This window comes from Tenrec ecaudatus, chromosome 10 (assembly GCF_050624435.1).
Source record: "Tenrec ecaudatus isolate mTenEca1 chromosome 10, mTenEca1.hap1, whole genome shotgun sequence".
In the NCBI taxonomy this organism is placed as follows: domain Eukaryota; kingdom Metazoa; phylum Chordata; class Mammalia; order Afrosoricida; family Tenrecidae; genus Tenrec; species Tenrec ecaudatus.
In genome coordinates, this window is record NC_134539.1 from 3,823,318 (window position 1) to 3,836,787 (window position 13,470).

General features: G+C 56.9%; 1 protein-coding gene across 1 annotated transcript in view; it reads left to right on the forward strand.

The window, feature by feature from the left end:
- Nucleotides 1–13,470, forward strand: part of KANK1 (KN motif and ankyrin repeat domains 1) — a 77,461-nt gene that overhangs the window by 15,414 nt on the left and 48,577 nt on the right. The gene's annotated exons all lie outside the window — the stretch shown is intronic.

Below are 13,470 nucleotides of genomic sequence, written 5' to 3' on the forward strand. Positions count from 1 at the left end.
CATTTGGACCCTGGTGACCCGCAGGGCAGGGTGGGACTCTGCCACAACGTGGAGCCTCTGCTCGGGTTCGAGCCACCGACCTCTCCGTTAGTATCCCACTGCACCTCCTCCACAGACGCTGAAGCCCGAGCCTCTGCCTCTGCCAGGCTGGCTCTGCCGTAGGGCGGAGAAGAGCTGCTCCCCAGGGTATCCAAGGCTGCGGATCTTGATGGAGGCCCACTGCCACAGCTTTCTCCCCGGGGCAGCCCATGACTTTGAACCTGGGACCTTTTGGTTAGCGGCCAAGCATTTCATCATGGCGCCCCCAGGATTCTCTCAGCCGGGGTTCAAGCTCACTGCCGTGAGCCAGTGCTTACTCAACGCAACCCTGTAGCACAGAGTAGAGCTGCCCCTGTGGGTTCCTGAGACTGTAGCTCTTGGCAGGATTAGACAGCCTAACCTCGGAACGACTGGTGGGTTCGAACCGCTGGCCTTGCAGTTGGCAGCCCAAAACCCAGCCCACCATGCCAGGAAGGCACCTTTCGTGTCTGATGGGCGGCTGTAAGTGACTGGTCTCCCAGTCCACGCTTGGGGGGGGCGTGCCCTGAGTCCGTTCCAATGCCTGTGGCCCCTGTGACCAGAGGAGACCCGCCCTGTAGGGTTTCCGTCGTGTCCTCCCGATGGGAGCAGACGGCCAGGGCTTTTCTGGCCCCGAGCCACCGGGTAGGATCGAACTCCTGACCTTTTTGGTCAGCAGGGAGGGCTTGCCCATAGCACCACCCATGGCTCCTGTGCTGGGGTCACGCTGCCTGTGGATTGGACGGTGGCATGACACTTTGGCCTCATCCTGGATGGCCAGTGTCCCGTGCCGCCCAGTCCGTCTGCCAAGTCTGTGTGCTCTCCTCGGCCCCACATTGCCATTGAGTCTGAGCCTCCATGGTTCCTGGAAGCTCTCCGGTGTCCACCCCATGTCCAGTGGCCTCTTTCCTGCCAACAGATTCCTGGTGTGGTCTGTGTCCACTTGAGCCCTGATTTGTTCTTACTGGGCTTGTTCCATTTTGTGAGTCTCTCGCTCGCCGCCAGAGAAGCCTCTCTGGGGTGCAAGCGACTCCAGCTTGACATCAAACCCAAACACGCACCCGTCCGTCCTGGGGAAACGCCGTTAGTGTGGACTATCCCCAGGCAGTGGGTAAGTTGCCCACTGGGAGTTCAGTGTCTATGTGCTCAAGATCGGTTGGTCGGTCCGCTCTGTTTTACCTACAAGCGCCCACCAGAGCCTGGGACAAATTAGGCGGAGGCCGGATAAACCCAGGCCCCCTTCTCCCTGAAGCAGGGCCCTGGGCTCCCTGCTGAGCCGTCCAATCTCAAATGACCCCGTGTTGCGAGCTGGGCCTCACTCTGACTGTGAGGGCTGCCCTTCCCATCGTCAGTTGTTTGGCTGGACACAGATTCTGAGTTCTGTTCTGCTCTTTTTCCCTCCCGGGGTATCCAGAACCTTCTAACGGGGCTCGTTTCGTGGCAGCCACATCTGTTTACTTGTTTGTCTGCCAGGCCTATCTTCCACGGCACCTCTGGGCTGGCTAAAACCTCCAGCCTTGCTTTAGCTGAAGTCTGCCCCATCCAGGGAGGCCTCCGAGGCCCTGCAGGCTCCGGGTTGTTCCCTCAGTTTCAGCCCCTAGCTCACACACGTGCTTCCTCAGGATCCCCTTTGCCTTTCCCATGGCTGTACTTGAGCTTGGGCAGCAGGACCTGGACGTCCCACGAGACCTGGACATGGGTCCCTTCCTCCGACCGTGCCTTTGAGGATGCCAAGGGTAGAGGGTCTCTGCCAGTGGGGCACTGTCAGTCTCCTCTCTCCTGGCCCCCAGGGCCAAGTGGCCACCTGGAGACCAAAGACCTGCCCTGAGTACCTCCTGCTTGTTTGAGCACAAACCCTCTTGCCTGACCTGGCTTCCTGGCACTTCCTACCCCTCCCCTTTCCAGCAGGGGTGGACCCGAGCCCTCAGGAATGTGGGGGGACTAGAGCTGGGCCAGCTGTGAACAGTATCGGTTTTTCTGTCCCCTAGAAGTGTGTCCGGCGCCTGGGTTAAGCTCAGTGACGGGTGAGGAGGGCCACACTGGAAAGGCAGGAGGGGTGAAAGCCGTGTGCAGGCGGGGCCTCTGTCAGGCATAGTGAGCCTCAGCCTTAATGAATGCTGACACAAGGACGAGGCGCCAGCTCTGCAGGCCCTACACGTGGTCCTCGGATTCAGGCGACGCCCTTTGAGCTGCGTGGCCCCCCTCACCTTTTTGGGGTCCTTCCTCCTCGTTCATTCAATTAAACTCCTGCCCCTTCAGCTTCTCATCCGACCTTCTTAACGGATGCTGTCTGTCTGATCCGTACAGGTAGCTCTTGAAAGGAGCCAGTGCTCCCGGCAGGCTGCTTTGTTGGGTTCCGACCCACAGTGGCTTCACACACAGCAGAAGGGACACGGCCGGTCCTGCGCGAGCCTCTTTTCCCCTGCCCCTCCACCTTACCAGGGACCAGTCTCTCCTGACACAGCCTTGCTTCTAGGGAGCCCTCTGGCCGTACTTCTTCAAGACAGACGTGTTGGTTCGTTTGGCGGTCCACGGTACTTTCCGTGTCGGTCGCCAGCACCGTTGTTCAGAGGCCGGAGGCAATGGGCAGCACTGTGGCTCGGGTCGGTGCACCTTGCTCCTCAAAGCACTCTGCGGAAGGTTCGTGCAGTAGATGGGCCCGAGGCAGTGCCGTCTTCGCTCGTTAGATAAACAGCCTTGGATTTAAAGGTGACTTAGGGGGTTCTCTTTGGTTTTAAGCTGTCAGCATTCAGCTCCCCCAGCTCCACGGATCCAGAAAATCTGGATCCCGCTGGACAGCTTGTGCCCAGCTCTGTGCTTCTCCGCATACAGGGACACCTACACTTGAGGGACAGTCAGTTGCTCATGGAATTTCCTCACCACCACCACCCCACCCCTGGCCCAGGAAGGCTTGCTCTCTGTCTTATAGGTGAAGACATGGGCTGGGACCGTGGTGGAAGGGACAGCCTGTTGTCTCCCGGGACCCAGGAGTGACCCTTCAGTTGAAGGGCCATCTGTAACAAGCTTGTGGGCTGAGTTTTCTCCAGTGGTGTCCTGATCTCAAACACGTGGACACAGGTCGGTGTCCTAGTGCTAAGCACATGGTTGTGTGGGCCCCAGTCAGCCCAGGGCGCTACCCACTGCCCCTGCTCAGGAAGCTAGCTGTCTGCGTTCAGGGTGCTGGTTCCTGGGGAAAGCTTTCTCTCCTGTCCTCTCTGAGGGAGATGCTTGTCCCACCTCTCCCTGATGTCTGTCTGTCTGTCCCCTGTTATTGCCGCCTGAGGTTCAGTGGGTCAGGTGCTGGTCCGCTAACCACCAGGGCAGCACTTCGAAACCCCCAGCTGCTCCGTGGGCAAATGAGAAGACCGTCTGCTTCAGTAAAGATCAGGAGAAATCTAAGGGAGGCGAGGGTAAGCTGAGTTGATAAGCCGCTTACATTGTCGAATACAAAATCCATCATCTGAGCTGTAGACCCTCCCCTTCCACAATCAAAGGGGAAGAAAGTTGGCCGACCCACGGGGTTGTGGTGCTCTGCCCAGCAGGCTCGCTCTGTGTCAGCGTTGGCTCAGGGGCAGCGTGCTTTGTTCTGTTCTGTCTCAGCGTCCCGATGCTCCGGTGGTGCAGTGACCACAGCACTGGGCTGCTAACCGAGAGGTCTCTGGTTTGAAGCCACTCGCGGCTCTGAGGGGGAAAGGCCTGGCGTTTATTTCAGCCCAGGGTGGTGCCCTCCTGTCCTGGTGGACAGGGCAGCATGACTGAGCATTGAACACTCATTTTGCCTCGTGCCAGGCAGCCTCTGTGTGGGGGTGGGTGGGGGTCCATTCGGATGAGCCACATTGAAGGTTTAACGGCCCTCTAACCCAGTGGTTCTCAACCTGTGGGTCCCGACCCCTGTGGAGGTCGAACGGCCCTTTCACAGGGGTCGTCTGATCCATAACATTATCAAAATGACAGTGATGAAGTAGCAACGAAAATAATGTGATGGTTGGGGGTGGTCACCAACACCTGAGGAACTGTAGTGAAGCATCGCGGCGTGAGGAAGGTTGAGAACCGCTGCTCTAATCTGTGTGCGGCGGGGCCTGGACGACTCCTTGGGTCAGGGAGGGCAGTGGGCGCCGCTGCAGCGCAGACAGGCTGGGGCGGCTGGGATGGGGGGGTGGCCCTGTATCGTTTCCTACCCCCACTCCGTGTCTACACGTGCGTGTCCTAGTTGTTCGGTCCCCTGGCAGCTCCGATCCCAGCGACCTTGTGTGCAGCAGAGAGAACCCCTGCCCGCGGGCACCGCCCTCACCATCTCTGTGTCCGCGCAGCTCACGGAAGGTCTGTCTTCCTCTCGGAAACGCCCCGCGGTTCTCCCCTGCCCTGCAGGGTCACGGCGAGTCGGGTCGGGCTCCACAGCGGTGTTTGGTTTGGGCGGTGGCGAGCAGCTTCCCCTGGAGTTTCCGTGGAGGCGCGGGAGGCTCACCTGACAACGTGTACTGTGATGGGTCCCCGGCCTCGTCAGTAGATGCACGAGGTGTCTGTCGCCGCATGATTGGCCTCACCGCCGTGACCATGGAATTAAGTGTTTTACCACAAAGGAAAACCACGCGCAGGAAGAGAAAGACGTCACTCTGAGTGATGTCCTGAAGGAGCTGGGAACCCGAGAAGCAGTGGGCTTGAGGATGCGACGGGCTTCTTCGGAAGAGCCAGAAGGTCCCGGGAGAAGGTGACACGGAGAGGTGGCTGCAGGAGAATCCAGAGGAACTCGGGACAAAAGGCCACTGGACTGAAGGAGGCAAAGCCGGGCTTAACATCTCCCTGAAAGGCACGATCGGGTGAGCCGGAGACTAGCAGCAAGGACAGAGGCTGGCTTTCGGGGTCCAGACGGGGCGTGGGAGGCTTACACCCTAGAATGGAAGCAGCGGTGAGGAGACCAGACGACGCAGTGCCCTGGGCAGGAGACCTCCAGAGTGTGGCAGAGCCCCCAGGCGGGTCTGACCCAGCCATGGTGTGTGTGCAAAGCAGACAGCAGACAAGGAGCCTGAGGAAGGACGTGTGAATGACGGCGCTGGAGAAGCCTGGACCGCCTGAGCGTGAACAAGTCTCTCGGAAGCAGTTCGGCCCGAGCACTCGGTGGGAGACTGTGTCTCGTGCACGGTGCACGCGTCATCAGGAGAGGCCAGTCACTGGGGGAGGACGCCGTGCTTGGTGCGGTCGAACTGAAAGACTCACCAGCAGCAAGTCGATGCTGACTCGCAGCAACCTGACAGGACAGTGTAGAGCCCGCCACTGTTTACTGGAGTAGAAAGCCTTGCCTTTCTCCCTCAGAGGGGCTGGGGGTTTGAACTGCTGTCCTTGCAGATCACAGCCCAACATGTTTCCTGCTTGGTAAAGTGAAAACGAATTGTGCATTGAGCCGCTATCTCCCTGGTCAGCGGTTTGAGCCCACTAACCACTCTGTGGGAGAAAGATGAGGCCGTCTTCCCCTGTCAAGTTCAGCCTCGGAAACTTCCAGCAACGGTTGGACTCTACTCCTGGGGAAGGGGGTCACTGCGTTGGCATGAGCTCAGTGGCAGGGATGGGTAAACAGAAACACGGTGTCCCTAATAATGGCCCTGTTCTCCCTCCTCACCAGGCTCTGGGGACCATGAATAGACTGGTGTCTGTGTCCCACGGCTTCATAGTCTCTTGGACACGACACTGGTAATGAGCTGCTTCTTGTGCCTCTCTACCCTGCCTTGGTCGGGGACAGCTCTGTCTTTGTTGGGAGCTGGAGGGCAGCCTGGCACGCACGTGCCCCATCTCGTAGGGTTCAGTGTCCGCTGGTTGTGACTGAGGAGACTGGTACCTGATGTCACACATGGCCCTCCCTTTGGCTGATTCAGACTCCTGGCGGGTGCAGGGGAGCAGACCTGCCGCGTGGGGACTTCTCGCCTGCTGTCTGGACAGAAGCAGGTCTCCAGGCCTTTCTTCGCAGCACTGCTGGGTGGAAGCGGACCACCAGCAGTTGGTTAGCAGCCAGGTATAAACAGTTTCCACCACTATGGGCCTTCCGTGCCCCCCAAATAAAACAGACCCTCCCGAGTGGGCCTCCAGGGCTGTCAGTTTTCACAGACACAGCCGGGCACATCTTCTTCCCATTGGGGGGTGGGGTGGGGAGGAGCTCGACCTTCTGGTTGGCAGCCAAGTGCTTAACCACTGCACTACCTACATGCCTATCTAGACCCCTGGCCTCTGGGTCGATTTCCACTCAGTCATGACCCTATGGGACAGAGTGGACCGGCTCCGAGGTTTCCCAGTACCAAGACCCTGAGCACACTGCCTCATGGTTCTCCCGAGGAGTGGCTGAGCTACCTGCCACCCCACCAGGCAGGGACCCCATAGAAACTCCCCACTCTGGCGCTAAGCCCTCTGAGCCTCACCAGGTGTCGGGAGCTTGCACCGCCGTCTTTTTACCTGAGATGGAATTGCGCTCCTCTCTCTGTTCGTAAATAGTCACCTGAGGTACACGCCTCCTTTTTGGCACTATCTTTCTTTAGCATCGTGCTGCGACCCACAAGGTCGGCAGTTCAAAACCAGCAGCAGCTCCTCAGGAGAAAGAGGAGGCTTTCTGTTCCCAGGACGAGTTCTAGTCTCAGAAACACGCCAGGCTGTTCTAGCCTGCCCTGTAGAGTCGCATGGGGTGCTGCGTGTCAGCATGGACCCGATGGTGGTGAGTCTGGGGTGATTCCATCCCTGCAGCCGCACCGCCGTCCTCACCCGCCCGAAAAGGGAGCACTAACACTGCAGTCCCGGCTGCGATGGATGGACGCTGCCTGGAGCCAATTTCTGTTCCCAAGCGGTCTCAGCACCCGGCGGCCAGAGCCCCTGCGGGACGGGAGGTCTGCTGGTGAGAGGCTGAGCTGCAATGCAGAGCCCAGGGGCCCTGTGTAAGAGACGGTTAGGCAGTGTGCCCTGGGCAGGAAAGGTGCCCCAGAGTCTGGGCACTCCTGGGTGTGCTGTCTCTGCCCGATTGGTGGTTCGTGTGTGGAGTTCCCGTGTGGGGTTCCCCCGACCAGACATTTGCCGCTTCTGCTTAGTGGGTGGCAGGGGAACGAACCTTGACCACCACCACCACTGCCCCAGCCCCTCCACGGCTGAACAGAGTGCTATGCCAGCCGGTGGTTGGTGGCAGGCCAGCCCTGGCGAGCCGCGGGGTTTTTCTGGACATTTGGGCAGAGTTGGGAGCAGAGCGAGGCAGGGTGCCCCGGGCAGGATGGTCCGGCTTGAAACAGGGTTTGTTTTGGCTCGTGTCGTACATGCCCTCGCCTGATGCCAGGGTCCCCAGACGGGCATCTCTGAACACTCCCAGCTGATTGGCAGAGCACCGGCTCAAGGGGGAGGGAAAGTGCAAGCCGGATGAGACCTTCCATGGCCGCCCGGACCCCCTAGTAAACATTCTGAAGTTCCTCCCAGAGCTTTGTGCTCTGTGTCTGACCTGGAAGTGGTCCCTGATCCCCGTGTAAAGGCACTGTGTTCCTCCCAGAGTTTTGCACGCTGTGTCCGACCCTGGAGAACATCCCGCCACCTTTTTTTTCCCCCTTTCATCCGGCAAGCTTTGACCCTACGTGTCAGTCCGTAGCTCCCGCAGTATTTTGACGTCTTCTTTGTGTGCCTCTCCGGGTCCTCTTTCCTGTCTGGCCCAGTGCTGGGCTAACAGGGAAAGGGGCGCATCCCTGGGTTCTGGGCAGGGGTTGTCGCATGTTTAAGGCTGAGGACTTTCATCTTTGCTCTCTGACCACAGTCCCAGCCAAACCCGCTGCCTTGGAGTCGATTCCGCCTCAGGAGACCCTAGCCGCCACCTATGAGGTGGTTTAGCCTCTGTCTCAGCTTCCTCCCCAGGAGCAGCTGAGGAGCTCAGACTGCTGGTTGTGTGAGCAGCAGCCCCACGTGGGTCGCCCGCCCTGCCACCACCGTGTGAAAGGTGGCAAACCAAGAGCAGAGAAGCAGACCGGCAAGGAGCGAAGCCGCGAGGTCCCTGGGGAAGCTCGATCGTGGACTTCTGACTCGGGGCAGCGCTTGGCCCCTCACCTGAGCTGGTTGGAGGAGATTCACAAGGGGGCCCCGTGGAAGTCTAAAGGTGTCGCGGGTGGGGGGCACTAGACCACTCCATCCTGACTGCAAGGAGAGCAGTGGGGTTTTAGCAGGCGCACCCCTTGGGCAGGAGTGCTGAGGACCGAAAGGGCCTAAGTGCCGTCAGGTAAGCAGGTCCTGGGTGTGGATCCCAGAAGGAAAGGGGATGGACCGACGGCTCCAACAGGGCCTGCTGGCTGTTTCACAGAGGGTCCTCATGCAGTCTGCGTCGGGACAGCAGCGAGACGGGGGCGACCTGGGTGGCCTCTCTCTCTTCTCTTCTCTTTTGGTGCCTGTCGATGTGAAAGCAGGCGAGCAATCCCAAGGAGACAGCAATGGATTGAAGGGTTTGGGGGGTCAGGCATGAGGGAGGAGCCAGCGTGGGGGGAGCGAGGAGCCAGTGACGACAGGGACAAGGGAATCTCAAGGGATATAAAATTGACGGGGAGAAGGGTATAGCATTCCGGAATGTGTTTGATCAATTGAAATGTATCCAAAAGGAATAACTGAGAGGTGAATGATAGGTAAACATAACAGTGGGGCAGCAGGAGGAAAGAAAAAGAAGAGAAAGCAACAATCATATATATAGGTGTAAATATAGATATGTTTATGTGTAGGTATATAAAGATAGGTGTATTTGTGTGTAATATGCAGATGGACTTTGGGTCTCTACTAAATCTTTCCTCAGTACACGAAAGATTTGTTCTAATATTGTGTCACGGTATGATGTTGCTCACCTCCCTGACAAGATCGCTGAAGACAAAATGGGTACATAAGTAAATGTGGTGAAGAAAGTCGATGGTGCCCAGCTATCAAAAGATTTAGGGTCTAGGACAGGGGGCCAGTTCACTGTCCCTCAGACCGTTGGAGGGCCGGACTATAGTTTTTTTAAAAAACTATGAACAAATTCCTATGCACACTGGACAAGTCGGCTGCTAAGCAGGACAGGCAGCAGCGGCAAAAGCACCCAGTGGGCCGGATAAATTTCCTTGGCAGGCCGCGTGCGGCTTGTGGGCCACGGTTTGAGGACCCCCTGTCCAGGGTCTCCTCGGGAGAAGGATAGGGCTCTCTATTCCCACCACTGAGTTACAGTCTCAGAAGCCACAAGGGGGGTTCTATCCCATCCCTGCTGGGTCGCTGTGAGCCGGTTTGGATTTGATGGCGCAGTGAGTGAGTGATTGAGTCATTTGGAAATAAAAAGAGCAGGGAGGAATTTGCCTTGAAGTCTCAGAGGCCTAGCCCCGGGTCGGCAAACCGCAGCTCTCAGCCAGCTGCGGCGCTTTAGGAACCTACGCGTGACTGAAGTCTAATGGGAAAAATTCAAAGGATGTTATTCAAATCATGGTGCTTTCGTTTGTTTGTGAAAAATATCTTTTTGGTGAATAACTGTTTAATTTGTTGTGAGGGCCAGAGATTGCCAGCTCCTAGGCTAGATCCTTGTTTGTAAAGATGTTAGACTTCACAAGAAAGCTTTCCTGCCACGGGCACTGGCACCCCCTCCCCCTCCAGCCTCTGGGCCATCAGGAGGGCTAAGAAGGGCTAGAAGTGTGGCCAGCTTTCCGAAGCCACCTACTAAAAAGGCTTTTGGTGACTGGCTCTATTTATTTTTTACTACACTTGATGTAGGGTCCGCTTCTTGCTGGCTGTGTAAAACCTTCAAACCCGCTGACCCATCAGAGCTGCTGCTGGTTTCGAACTACCAACCATGCAGATCCCAGCCCAACTCGCAAACCACACCACCACCAGGCCCCTTAGCTGTGGAAGGGCAGCTTTTAACCTGGGCACACACTTCAGGGGGCTTGCTTCCTTGTCGAGGTTTGGTTCCGATCTTAAAAGGTCCCCACAGCAGTTAGCCAGCACGCCAGAGGGCTTGTTCTCACGGGAATTTCATTTAAAATCCCAGGGTTTAAACATTGGAGAATAGATTCATGCCGACCTGTGTCCCAGGCGACAAAGATTGGCTCGGGCACAGGCCCCGGTCTGAACACCAGGAGCCTGGCACCCTCTGGGGCCTGATGGGCGGTGGTTCTGCCGATGCCCCTCTAATTCACCTCTCTCCTGGGTACACTGGGAGCCTGTGGTCAGGTGTGGGCGGATCACCATAGGTCAGTGGTTTGAAGCCACCCACTATTCCGGGAAAGGGAGACAAGTCTGGCTGCTCCCTTAATAGCGCACAGCCCAGGGAATCCTCAGGAGGGCCTGTCTGGGCCCCGGAGTGGCCCAGAGTTGACACCGGCTCCGTGGCAGCAGGGTGGGTGCGTCAAGGAGGTGCCCTGGTGGCACGGCAGCTAAGCTTGGCTGCTAACCCAGAGACCCACGGTTCGAAGACACCAGTGGCTCCGCAGGAGAAGAGTGAGGCGGCTTCTCTGGAGACGGCGGGCACTGCAGTCTGACCTGCTGGGCAGGAAGGAGGAGAACAGTCGAAGCGACATGAGAGGAGACAGCCAGCAAGTGAAGCTCAGAGTTTCAGCAGATGTGGTCACTGCCGCAGTCATGGTCCTGACGACGTGGGGGTAAACGGAATGTTGCGTCCAGCCGTGCAACCTGGAGGCATTTCCCTTAGGCCTCATGCTCAGAATCCTTGCTCTGAGGTCACCTGTTAAAGCAAGAACTTGCCCTGGTCAGCCAGACGTGCACAAGCTTTTGTCCTGTAGCCCACTGCGGGGATACAGTGTCTCATCTGCTCTGCGCCGCCCCCAGAGCGTTCTAGTGCCCCCCAGGGGTAGTGGCACCCACCTTGGGAGACGCTGGTCTGGAGTGACCCAGCACATCTGGAGGCAGGGGGTGGACGCTCCGTGGCTGGCTTGCGACTTTGAAGAGTCCGTGCGATGAAGAACTGCTCCTATGACTGGGTGCAGGTGGTTGGTGGTGCCAGCAGCGAGCCTGGCACTCACTACCAGAGGACTGGAACAAGTGCGGCAGAGGGCTCCTTAGAGCAGCGGCTCTCAACCTGGGAGTCACAACCATTTTGGGGGTCGAACAACCCTTTCCCATGATCTTAGGAACCGAGACACCGCTCCTTTCTCCGCCTCCAGGTGGGTCCACCCACATGCAGATACGCCCACCTATGAGTACCCCGCATGAAGACTGTTACCCAGGCTACACCATGCTTCAAGACAAAATGTCATTTGTCATTAGAAATAAATAATTCACAATACATAATTACATATTGTTTTTATGATTAATCACAATGCTTTCATTGTGTTCAATTTGTAACATTGAAAATACATCCTGCATATCAGATAGTTACATGATGATTCATCACAGTAGCAAAATGACAGTGATGAAGTAGCAATGAAAATAATGTATGGTTGGGGGTCACCGCCACATGAAGAACTGTGTGAAAGGGTCGAGGCAGGAGGAAGGCTGAGAACCACTGGCTTAGAGGCAAGGACGACGTGACCTGTCTCACGGGCTGTGGACGTGTTGTCAGGAGAGACCAGTCCCTGGAGAAGCACCTCACGCGTGGTGAAGTAGAAGTCGGTTTACAAGAGGAGTACCCTCGAATGACAGACAGGCACAGTGGAGGACGGCACACGACCAGGCTCGCATTCTGCTGTACCTCAGGTCACCGGGAACTGAAACCCACTGGACAGACGGCACGGCGCTCAGAGCTCCTCAGTGTATCTGCGCTCTCTCTCTCTCTCTCTCTTTCTCTCTCTGTCTCTCAATGAGAGAGCTGTCTGATAAAGCTGTTTGCCAGGTGAGAGGCGTCCCCTTGGACCACAGCCGGCACAGGGAGAGTCTGGGCAAATCTCCGTCCAGGTCCCTTGGCGACAGCTCCCCTGGCCCTGGACGCCTGCAGCCTGTCTGGTCTTGCCCCCCTCTGCCCTCCAGATTGGAAACAGGCGGATTTGCAAACTATTGTGAAGCCAGGCTGCAGGGCCAGGACAGGCCAGTTCACAGCACTGGGCTCAGGTCCCTGTTGTTGTTGGCTAGTCAAGGTGTAATTACCTGGGTGAGCTGCCCTCCTGGGCCTCTTCTTGGGCCCTCCCACCGCCCCCACTCACTTCTCCCTTTGAGTGCCTCCCGCCTAGACCTGCCTGGCCCACCTGTGTCCACAGTAGCTGCCTTTGTCAGGTGGTCTCTTTGTTTGTTTGGTTTATCACTTTATTGGGGCTCACACAGCTCTTATCACATGCCATCCATCCATCCATTGTGTCCAGCACATTTGGACATTTGTTGCCATCATCATTCTCTACTTGAGCCCTTGGTATCAGCTCATGTTTTACTTCTCCCTCCCTTTCCCACCTTCCCTCCCTCATGAACCCTTGATAATTTATAAATTATTATTTTTCATGTCTTACACTGGCCAATGCCTCCTTTCACCCACTTTTCTGTTGTCCATCCCCCTGGAAGGGGGTTATACGTAGATAATTGTGATCGGTTCCCCTTTTTCCCTCCACCTACTCTTGCCCTCCTGGTATCAGGGTTGCTGTTAGCCCAGCAGGGGTTGTCACACAGGAGCTGGGAACTCACAGGGCTGTCATACTGGCTCGGACGTCACAGAGAGGAGGACAGCACTTGGGAGGGAGCATCCAGGGCTGTGTGTCCTTCAGAAAGTTCCTGCAATATCTTTTAACCCCTCAGGCCCCGTGCCACGCTTGTCCCAGTGTTCATACCTACTGCTACCTTTTGGAAGCAGGCTTTTCCAAGTTCTATGCAGTGGTTGTGGTTGGGTTTTTTGCTATCTGTGTGTTGTGTTATTTTCTATGAAATCTTGAACTGGTAGATTGTTATCGTAACTGGATTGATAATTGCCTTGGGGCATGGCAGGGGAGGAAGGGGGCACGGGAGGCAACACTGTCGGAAAAGAGTGCTCTGAATTGGATGGTGGTGATGATTACAGTAGCTCTTGCTAATGGGATCCCGTGATTAACTTGTATGATGTGTGAAGTATATCCCAATAAAACCTTTTTAAAAGGTTCCTGGAAAAACCACCATTAACTCTTCGCTCCATGTTCCCACATACAACTTGTCGCCCCCTGGAGATTAAGAAAACTCAAAGCTATTTGTGGAGAGCTACCCTCAAACCAGTCACTCCCCCAACTCACTCACGGAGCCCTGGGGGGACAGGGTAGAACTGCCCCTCCGGCTTTCCCAGGCTGTGACTCTTCCCAGGAACAGAAAGCCCTGTCTTTCCCCAGAGCAGTGGCTGCCCTGAAGGTTAACAGCCCAACGCATGACCACCACTCCACCAGGGCTCCAGAGTGACACACACACACACACACACACACACACACACACACACACACCCCTCCCCCAGCAGGTGGCCATGTGTCCTGGGGGAGCCACTCCGTCCAGCAGAGGCCGCTATCT